Source organism: Ursus americanus, chromosome 16, assembly GCF_024610735.1.
Source record: "Ursus americanus isolate L20-20 chromosome 16, mUrsAme1.1.p, whole genome shotgun sequence".
NCBI lineage: Eukaryota > Metazoa > Chordata > Mammalia > Carnivora > Ursidae > Ursus > Ursus americanus.
In genome coordinates, this window is record NC_142142.1 from 49,473,855 (window position 1) to 49,485,758 (window position 11,904).

Sequence of the window (11,904 nt, forward strand, 5' to 3'; positions counted from 1 at the left end):
TTTAACCTCACTATAAATCAATCAGACCTAACAGACTTCACCCAATAATAGAATATTCTGCCCAACAACAGCAGAATACTCATTCTTCTCTATTGTACGGAGAACATTCTTCAGGATAGATTATATTTTAGGTCACAAAACAAGTCTCGATAAATTCTAAAAGACTGAAATCATACAAAGTGTCTTCACTGGCACAATGGAAGGAAGCTAAAAATCAGTAACAGGTGGAAAACTGGAAATCCACAGATACGTGGAAAGTAAGCAGCACAATCTTAAATAATTAATGGCTCAAAGAAGAAAGCACAAGGGAAATTAGAAAATACCTTCAGACAAATGAAAGTAACAAGGGAGACAGTAAAAAGATCAGTGGTTTCTGGGGGCTGGTGGGGAGGGAGAGATGAATAGGTGGAGAACAGGGTTTTCAGGGCAGAGCAACTGTCCTGTAGACTGTCACGGTGGCTACATGTTGTTATATATTTGTCCGAACCCAAAAAATATACACCACCAAAATGAGCCCTAATGTAAACTGTAGACTTTGGGTGTAATGATGTGTCAGTTCGGGTTTATCAGTTGTAAAAACTACCACTCTGATGTGGGCTGTTGATAGTGGGGAAGGTTGTGGGGGTGGGGCAGGGGATACGTAGGGACTCTCCGTACGTTCCACTCAATTTTGCCGTGAACCTAAAATTGCTGTAATAAATAAAGTCTACACACACACACACACACACTTGCATGCACACATACATACACACGACATATCAAAACCTGTGGGATTCACTGAAAGCAATGCAGAGGGAAATTTATAGCAGTAAATGCCTACATATAAAAAGAATAAACATCTCAAAGCAACAATCTACTGCCTAAGGACTAGAAAAAAGGAAACTAAACTCAAATGTAACAAAAAATAACAAAAATTAGAGCAGAGGTAAACAAAATAGAAATTACTAAAATCAGAAGTAATCTGATTTTGTAGATGAAATCTATAAAAACAAAAAGGATTGTAAGAGAATGCTACAAATAACTGTATGCCAACAAAGTGGATAATCTAGATAAAATGGACAAATTCCTAGAAATACAAACTACCAAAACTGAAAAAATAGAAAATCAGATTAGGCCTATAAGGAGTAAGGAGATTGAATCAATAACCAAAAAATCTGCAACACAGAAAACTCCAGGACCAGATGGCTTCACTGGTGAATTTTACCAAACGTTTAAAGATGAAATAACGGGGTACCTGAGTGGCTCAGTCAGTTGAGCATCTGCCTTCAGCTCAGGTCCTGATCCTGGGGTCCTGGGATCGAGCCCCACATTGGGCTCTCTGCTCAGTGGGGAGCCTGCTTCTCTCTCTCCCTCTGCCTGCTGCTCCCCCTGCTTGTGCTCTCTCTCTGTCAAATAAATAAATAAAATATTTAAAAAAAATAAAATAAGATAAAGACGAATTAATACCAATCCTTCTCTAACTATCTACAAATTGAACAGGAGCGAGTACTTCCTAAGTCATTCTATGAGGCAGACATTAGCATGATACCAAAGCCAGAACAAGGCACTACAGAAAAGAAAACCATAGATCAATATCCCTTATGAATAAAGAGGCAAAAATCTTTTAAAAATATACTAGTAAACCAAATTAAGCAGCATATTAATCAGACTATATATCATGACCAACTAAGACTTATCTCAGGCACACAACGGTGGTTTAATATGTGAAAATCAATCAATGTAATATATCATCTTAATAGGATGAGGGGGAAAAAAAACACACAATCATCTTAACTGCTGCAAAAAAAGCATCTGACAAAATCCATCACCCTTTCATGATAAAAAACACTCAAAAATCTAGGAGTAGAAAGGGATTTTCTCAACATGATAATGGCCATATATGAAAAACCCATAGTGAACATTGTAATGATGAAAGCTTTTCCTCTAAGATCAGGAATAAAGGATGTTTGTGGTCACCACTTCTATTTAACATAATTCTAGAAGTTCTAGCCAGAGCAATTAAGTAAGAAAAATAAATTAAAGCCATCCAAATTGGAGGGGCGCCTGGCTGGCTCAGTTGTTAAGCGTCTGCCTTCGGCTCAGGGCGTGATCCCGGCGGCGTTCTGGGATTGAGCCCCACATCAGGCTCCTCCGCTTCTTCCTCTCGCACTCCCCCTGACTGTGTTCCCTCTCTCCCTGGCTGTCTCTCTCTATGTCAAATAAATAAATAAAATCTTTAAAAAAAAATAAAGCCATCCAAATTGGAAAGGAAAAAGTAAAACCATCTATGGTTCACAGATGACTTGATCTTCTATGTAGAAACTCTAAGGAAACCAGAGAATCTGTTAGTATTTTTTAAAAGATTTTATTTCTTTGTCAGAGAGAGAAAGAGAGCACAAGCAGGGGGAGCAGCAGTAGAGAAAGAAGCAGGCTCCCTGCTGAGCAGGGAGCCTGATGTGGGACTTGATCCCAAGACCCTGGGATCATGACCTGAGCCGAAGGCAGACGTTTAACTGGCTGAGCTACCCAGGCCTCCCAATCTGTTAGTATTATTAAACAAACTTGGCGAAGTTGCAGGATACAAAATCAACAATAAAAAATCCGTTGTTTTTCTATACACTGACAATGATCAAACAAACAAAAAGAAATTAAGAAAACAATTCTTACAACAGCATCAAAAAGAGGGGTGCCTGGCTGGCTCAGAAAAGCATGTGACTCTTGATCTTGGGGTTGTGAGTTTTAGCCCCATGTTGGGTGTAGAGATTAGTAAAAAATAAAACAGCATCAAAAAGAATAAAATGCTTAGGAACAAATTTAACCAAGGAGCATAAGACTTATGCACTAAAAAATACGAAGCATTTGCTGAAGGAAATTAGAGAACTGTTTAATGGAAAGACATCCATGGTCATGGATTAGAAGATTTAATATTCCAGATTTATTTATTTATTTATTTATTTATTTATTTATTTATTTATTTATTTAAAGATTTTATTTATTGATTTGAGAGAGAGAGCATAAGCAGGAGAGGGAGAGGGAAAAGCAGGCTCCCTGCCGACCAGGGAGCCCGATGTGGGGTTCAATCCCAGCACCCTAGGATCACAACCCAAGCTAAAGGCAGATGCTTAAGTATCTGAGCCACCAGGTGCCCCTCCCCAGATTGATTTAGAGATTTAGTACAATATCTATCAAAATCCCAGTGAGTTTCTTTGCAGAAATTGATCATCTGATCCTAAAATTCATGTGGAAATTCAAGGGACCCCAACTAGCTAAAGCAATCTTGAAAAAGGAGAACAAAGGTGTAGGACCCACAGTTCCAGTTTCAAAACTTAATGCAAAGCTACGGTAGTCAAAACGGTATAGTACTGGCATATGGATATACACACAGAATAATGGAATAGAATTGGGAGACCAGAAATAAGCCTTACATATATACTCAATTGAATTTTGACAAGTGTCAAGATAATGCAATAGGGAAGAACAGTCTCTTCAGCCCATGGTGCTGGGAAACTGGATTTCCATATGCAAAAAAAACCAAAATTGGAACCTTACCTTATGCCATACACAAAAATTAACTCAAATCAGATCAGCGGTGCCTAGCTGGCTCAGTCGGTTGAGCGTCCGACTTGATTTCAGCTCAGGTCTTGATCTCAGGGTTGCGAGTTCAAGACCTATTTAAAAAAAAACAGGTCGAAGACCTAAACTTAAGGGTTAACACTATAAAACACTTAAAGGAAAACATAGGGGGTTTGGATTTGGCAATTGTTTCATAAATATGACCCCAAGGCACAAGCAATAAAAGAAAAATAGATAAATTTGACTTCATCAAAATTGAAAACTTTGTTCATCAAAGGACCCCATCAAGAGAGTGAAAAATCAGCCCACAAAATGGAAGAAAATATTTGCAAACCATGTATCTGATAAGATTATAGTGTCCAGAATACAAAAAGAACACCTACAACTCAACAATAAGAAGACAGCCCAGTTAAAAAAAAAATTGGCAAGGGTTTGAGTAGACATTTCTTTTTAAAAAGATTTTATTTTTAAGTAATCTCTACACCCAACATGGGGCTTGAACTTACAACCCCGAGATCAAGAGTCACATGCTCTTCTGACTGAGCCATCCAAGCACCCCCTGTTTTGTCCTTAATCAGTGAAATTCAGAGTATTTCCTAGTTTTAGCTTGTCAGAATCTGGCTTTGATACATTGTATTTTGGTTGGTTTCTAGTTCATTAACTTTTGCTCTTCTGATTTCTTCTATTTTCTTTGGATTTTTCCTCTTTTAAAAACATATCTTAAGGGGCGCCTGGGTGGCTCAGTCGTTAAGCATCTGCCTTCGGCTCAGGGCGTGATCCTGGCGTTCTGGGATCAAGCCTGCTTCTTCCTCTCCCACTCCCCCTGCTTGTGTTCCCTCTCTTGCTGGCTGTTTCTCTCTCTCTGTCGAATGAATAAATAAAATCTTAAAAAAAACAAAAACAAAAACAAAAAAACCATATCTTAAGTTGAACATTTAGCCTATTAACTTCCAGCCACTTTTCCAATATAAGCATGTAAGTCTATAATTTCCTCCAAATATCCTGTTACTGTAGTCTAGAAGTTTTAATATGCAATATTTTTATTATTTTCCAATTCTAAATTTTATCTAATTTCCATTGACTTCTTCTTTGATTGACATATTATTTCAGTGTGATTACATTTCTTTTAAACAGACAACTCATTGAAAATTCAAAAGATTCTTAAAGATGTGCAAGATAAAATCTCTCTCCTACACCTCCCCCCCCAATCTCCCAACTATCCAGTTTTCTTTGGAGTAATAATGTTAACAGTTTCTTGACTGAGAATCAGAAGATTGTATTTTACTTTTGTTAACATTCCCAGCATCTCTGTTTTTGATAGGTGAACTTAATCCCTTTATCTTTATTATAATTCCAGTTATAGACTATTAGACTTTTTTCACCCATCTTTATTTTTTTCCTTACCATATCCTACTCTCTATTGGATGGACTAATTTTTAAAAATTGTTGCCTGTTTGAAAGCTACATATTCTATTTTGATTATTCTGGTATTTGTTCCTTGTTTTTTTTTTAAAGATTTTTTTAGTTTTAAGTAATCTCTACACCCACTATGGGGCTTGAACTCACAACCTGAGATCACGCTGCACTAACTAAGCCAGCCAAATGCCCCTGTTCCTTAATTATTAAGACCCAAACTTATGTTTGTTTTTTCTGTCCTTAGCTTTTCAAAATTGATATTATCCCCACTAACAAGATAAATTCCTTAGTCTTACCTCCTATAGTTACCACCCACGTGTTGATATCGTCAATAACTTTCATTCTGGATTATTATGGTATTAGTCAAGATTCTCTGGAGAAATAGAACCAATAGGGTGTGTATACATATAGAAAGATTTATTATAAGGAATTGGCTCACACAGTTATGGAGGCTAGAGAGTTCGAAATCAGCAAGGTGGACACCTAGGAGAGCCAATGGAGCAGTTCCAGTCCAAAGGCAACCTGAGATGCTAATGAAGTCTGAAGGCAGTCGGCTGGACAATTCCTTCTTGCTCAGGGAAGGTCAATCTTTTTGTTCTCTTCAGGCCTTCAACTGATTGGATGAGGCCCACCCACATTATAGAGGGCAAACTGCTTTACCCAAAGGTCACTGATTTAAATCTTAATCTCATCCAAAGCACCTCTAAGTTGACATATAAAATTAACCATTACAATTATATAATATAGTTTTTTGTTTTGGCTTTTGCTTTCTTAATTATCTTCTGATTCTTTCCTCACCTGTGCCTGATCTAGTCTTACTTCCAGTTATTGTATTTTTCAGTTTAAGAGTATCCAAGTGAGTATCTTTCACAATTTCTAGGTCTCTGCTGGTCATCTGACTTCTTGGAGATATTAATCACATTTATCTTAAAATCTGGGTTTGATAACTATTACCTAAATTCCCTGCAGGTATGTTTCCATTTAGTACTTTTTTCCTGATGGGCACTTAATTCTTGTCTTTTTCACTTCCTGTTTGCTTGTCTTTGAGTGCCAAGCATTGTGTATAAAGAACTGTAGAGAACATTTGAAACTTACAAGTAACTGCTTCTAGTAAGTAGTTAGGATAGGTGAAGATCATCTTTAAAAAAAATATTCCTCCCAGCTTGATTGAAGTATAATTGACAAATATAATGTATTTCAAGTGTACAAAGTGATGATTTGATATACATGTTGAGAAATGACTCCCACAATTAATACACCTATCACCTCACATTGTTAGCTTTTGTGTGTGTGTGTGAGAACATTAAGATACACTCTCAGCAAATTTCAAGTTCTTGTCCATGATTTCTCTTTCCGTGGTTTCAGTTACTCGTGGTCTCAATTACCAGGGATCAACTGTGGTCTGGAAGTGGACGGTCTTCCTCGTGTGTCTTCAGAAGGTCAGTAGCAGCCAGGGGTAGACCGCGATGCCTAAGTCATATACCTCATCTCATCTCATCACGGAGGCACTTTTTTTCTTTTAAGTAAGTAAGCCCTAGGCCTAATGTAGGGCTTGAACTCATGATCCCGAGATCGAGATCAGGAGTCACATGCTCCACTGACTGAGCCACCCAGGTGCCCCTCAGCGTGTGGGCACTTTATCGTCTCACGTCATCATCATAAGAAGGGTGAGTACAGTACAATAAGATATTTTGAGAGAGAGAGAAAAACCACATTCCCACAATTCTTATTAATGTATCTTGTTTTAATTGTTTCATTTTAAGAATTAATTTATAATTAATAAATTATTGTTATTAATCTCTTACTGTGCCTAATTTTTAAATTAAAAGTTATCATAACTGTGTACACATAGGAAAAACAGTAGACATAGGGTTTAGTACTATCTGCAGTTTCAGGCATCCACTGGGGGTCTTGGAATGTGTCCCCCATAGATAAGGGAGATACAATACAGTATTATTAACTTAGTCACAATGCTGTAAATCGTTAGATCCTCAGAACTTATTCATCTTATAACTAAATGCTTGACCAACCTCTCCCCATTTCTCTCAGCCCCCAACCCCTGACGATCACCATTCTACTCTCTGTTACTATGAGTTTGACCTTTTTGCTTATTTGTTTGTTTAAGTAATCTCTACACCCCACGCAGGGCTCGAGCTCACAACCCCAAGGATTAAGAGTTGCACGCTCCACCGACGGAGCCAGCCAGGTGCCCCCCACCTTTTTAAAAAACTCCATATGTAAGTAATAGCATGCAATATGTGTCCTTCTCTGTCTTGACTATTTCACTCAGCATAATGCCCTCCCATTTCAAACATGCTGTCACAAATGATAGGATTTCCTTCTTTTTTATGGCGGAGCAATATTCCATCGTATATATCTCCTAGAGATGAAGAATTGTGGCTGTTTTTTGCAATCAGTCTGCCACGGGGGTCAAGGTCCCAAAGAAGCGAGTTCAACATTTGGTGGTGTTTGCATCACTAAGGCATTTGCCAATTTGAGAGAAGCTGCTGAGAGAGAGGCGAAGCCCAGCTTTCGGAAGCCTCCTAGTACTGGGGGCAGTGGTGGACAAAATTAGACCTCCAAACCCTCCAAGAAGGCTGTCCTGAAAAACAGCCCTGGCGTTAAGTTAGGACCCCTGAGGGACTGTACTCTAGAAATAAGGGTAAACGTGAGCTATACCACCCTTCACAAAGGGTCCAATCAAATCCACTCAAATCTTGGTTGGACTAAAGCAGTGGTTCTCCAAGTGCAATCTTTGGACCCCTGAGGACTTTTTTAGGGAGTCAGGGAGGACACAGTTATCTTCTTAATAATACTGAGATGTAATTTGCCTTTTTTTTTCACATCTGCCCCGACAGTGTAAAAGCAATGAAAGATTTAGCTGCGGGCCCCTTGGAGTGAATCAAGACCATGGCATCAAGCCATATAGGTAATCGTGGTTTTCTTCACTGCCACACTCAAAGAAAGAAAAGAAAGGCAGGTTCACTTAAGACTGTCCTTGACAAAGCAGGGGAAACCATTACTCTTATTAATCTCAACTCTGGAGTACACATCTTTTGTAAAGTACTAAATTAGTACTTCTGCTGGAATACAGTGGTTGCCCCAAGTAAACACATCTATACATTTGTTTGAGCTGCGGGCTGAATTAGCCTCTTTTTTTCACGGAACACCAGTTTTACTGGCAAGAACACCTGAGAAACAAGCTCCGGTTATTGGGACTTGGATATTTGGCAGACATTTTCTCCAAAATGAACAAAGTGATCCCGTCACTTCAAGGAAAACAACTGACCGTATTTGTTGCCAAAAATAAAATTTGAGCTTGACGGCTTCTTACTTTTTTAACGCTTTTCCAAAAATCAGTGGTGATATTACCAAATATCATTCGTTTTGGTATTGTGTAATGAAATGCATTAACATTGGGAAGATCTGCATAATTCATTTCCAAATGACCAACACGTGATGTTAAAATCATGCATGCGGGGCGCCTGGGTGGCTCAGTTGGTTGAGCGTCCGACTTTGATTTCGGCTCAGGTTATGATCTCAGGGTCACGAGATCAAGCCCTGCATGGGGCTCTGTGGTGGGCGCGGAGCCTGCTTGGGATTCTCTCTTCCCCCTGCCCCTCCCCTCACTGCACGCACACACTCTATCTAAAAAAAATAATAATAATGCATGTGTAAAATATCCATTTTTAGTGCAAGATAGACCAACAGATTTTTAACTTATCGGAATATGAAAACTTCATTGATTTGGTTTCAGATTCTGCATTGCAGCCGATCTTTAAGAAACCAACACTTGTCTAGCTTAGTGTAGTATCAAAATAGAATATTCACGAATATCTGGAAAGGCTTTAAAACTACTCCTCCCTGGGGCGCCTGGGTGGCTCAGCTGTTAGGCGTCTGCCTTCGGCTGAGGTCATGATCCCAGGGTCCTCGGATTGAGCCCCATCAGGCTCCTTGCTCAGCGGGAAGTCTACTTCTCCCTCTCGCTCCCCCTGCTTGTGTTCTCTCTCTCTGTCAAATAAATAAATAAAATCTTAAAAAAAAAAGTTTGATGGTGTTAATATGAAAGGAAATTGAGTATTGTATTTATTGTTTTATACAACTCTTTGCAAAGATAGTTATATTCATGCCCATAAAAGTGTGACCCATGGCATCTGAAGGCAAACACTTTTTGTAATTATTTAAAAGGCCCTATTTAATAGGGCCTTTTAAGTAATTATAATGTAAAGGTCTCTGCTCTATGAGCAGTCCTCCACTGTGTGTCATAATAATAAGGCTTACTTTTATTTATATTTATTTTTATTTTTATTCCAGTATCATTAACATAGTGTCATGTTAGTTTCAGGTGTACAATAGAGTGGTTCAACAATTCCATATATTACTCAGTGCTCATCATGGTAAGTGCACTCTTAATCCACTTCACCCATTTCACCCGTTCCCCCACCTGCCTCCCCTCTGGCAGCCATCAGCGTGATCTCTATAGTTAACAGTCTGTTTTTTGGTTTGTCTCTTGAATTTGTTCATTCGTTTTGTGTCTTAAATTCCACACGAGTGAATTCATGTGGTATTTATCTTTCTTTGACTTCTATCACTTAGCATAATACTGTCTAGATCCATCCATGTTGTTGCAAATGGCAAGATTTCATTCTTTTTTTACAGCCGAGCAGTATTCCATTATATATATGTATATATGCCACATCTTCTTTATCCATTCATCTATTGATGGGCACTTGTGCTGCTTCCATTATTTGGTTATTGTAAATAATGCTGCAGTAAACATAGAGGGGCACATAGTTTTTGGAATTCGTGTTTTCATATTCTTTGGGTTAGTGCCCAGTAGTGGAATTACTGGATTATATGGTAATTCTATTTTTAATTTTTTGAGGACCCTCCATACTGTTTTCCACAGTGGCTGCACCAGTTTGCGTTCCCACCTACAGGGCACAAGATGTCCTTTTCCTCCACATCCTCGCCAACACTTGTTTCTTGTGTTTTTGATCTTAGCCATTCTGACAGGTGTGAAGTGATAACTCATTGTGGTTTTGATTTGAGTTTCTCTGATGATGAGTGCTGTTGAGCATCTTTTCATGTGTCTGTTGGCTATCTGGGTGTCTTCTTTGGAGAAATGTCTGTTCATGTCTTCCACCCATTTTTTAAATTAAAATTTTAAAAGCTTATTTATTTTTAAAGATTTTATTTATTTATATTCGAGAGAGAGAGAGAGAGAGCACGCACACAAGCGGGGCAGAGGGGCAGAGGGAGAAGCAGACTCGCCGCTGAGCGGGGAGCCCGACGCAGGGCTTCATCCCAGGACCCTGGGATCATGACCTGAGCCAAAGGCAGACGTTTAACCGACTGAGCCACCCAGGTGCCCCTGTTATTTATTTTTGAGTAATCTCTATACCCAGCATAGGGCTTGAACTCACAGCCCCAAGATGAAGAGTCACATGTTCTATTGACTGAGCCAGCCAGGTGCCCCTCTTGCACCCATTTTTAAATTTGATTATTATTTTATTATTATTATTTTTGGTGTTGAGCTGCAGAAGTTCTTTATATATTTTGGATGTTAATGTTTTATTGGACATGTCATTTCCAAATATCTTGTCCCATTCGGTAGGTTGTCTTTTAGTTTTGTTTAAGATCCTTCACTTCATCAGGGCGCTCGGTAGCTTGGAGTTCTTTAGCAGATTCTTTCTCTCTGAATCATTTTCTGAGTCACCTGGACTTTCAGGATCAGGTGAATCATCATCATCATCATCATCATCATCATCATCATCATCACCTCCAGCCACACCACCTTCTATCTCCTACCTCATGAAGCCAAGTCTACAATGCCCTCAATATCTTCCTGATAATATACTATCCGTACTTTGCTGATACCAAGACTCCAATTCTTCATTAATTTCCTGTCTTCTCCTGAATCGGCTTCTCCCAATTGGCTAGAGCCAAGATCCCCATCTGGGAGGCCGAATGCTTTACCCCTGTGCAGATGGGAATCCCTGACAGCATTCATCGTTTCTGGTACCCAGACAGAAGTGAGGGGAAACGCTGATCACCTTCACGGTTCTCATCAGAATCCAACCAAGGATTGTACGTTGAGTGTTGTTATCATAATACTTTAGTGTTTTATAATCCCATTTAAAAATCTTTCATGAGGCCTTCGGAGTGGCACTGCTTGGGCTAGTGGCAGATTGCAGGCTTCTCCTCTCTTCCCTGACCACCTTCCCAATTTAAAACATCTTTGCTGTCAACTTTGGAACACTTAAACTTCTTTCAGCAACTCTCCAGCGGTCTCTATGAAAGCAATTATCTAAATTTTCTTAATTCTTATCTAAATCTTCAATTGAGGGGCGCCTGGCTGATTCAGTTGGTGCAGCATGCGACTCTTGATCTCCCAGTTGTGAGTTCAAGCCCCACATTGGGTGTAGAGAGTACTTTAAAAATTACAATCTTTTTTTTTTTAAATCTTCTTCTGAGTCCTCACAACAAATCTATGAGGTTTGTAAGAAACTGGGGCTCATAGAGATTATTACCCAAGGTCACATTGTTAAAATGTAGTGGGTCTGGGTTAGAATTTAAGATTTATTTCCGGCCAGGCACTTTAAACACTCCGTCTATTTTATCTTAACCTCGTTCCCAACAGTCTGATTACAAGTTACATGTTCATATTGTGCTTATTGAGGACTGCCTTAATTTCTTACAGAAAAGACTGCGCTCTCTACAAGACCTTTCCCAGACTGTGAACAACGCGGGGACAGTGGGAGTGGGAGGCACTCACTTTTAAAAACGGATTTGTTGAACGCCATCAGTTAAGAAGGGAACATACGAACCCAGCCCCTAGGGGGCGCTGTCGTTGCTCAAGGACCTGTCGAACCCACAGGACTAAGACTAAACGCTGAGGGGTGGACTTGGCCCTCAGCCAGCAAGGCGCAAGCG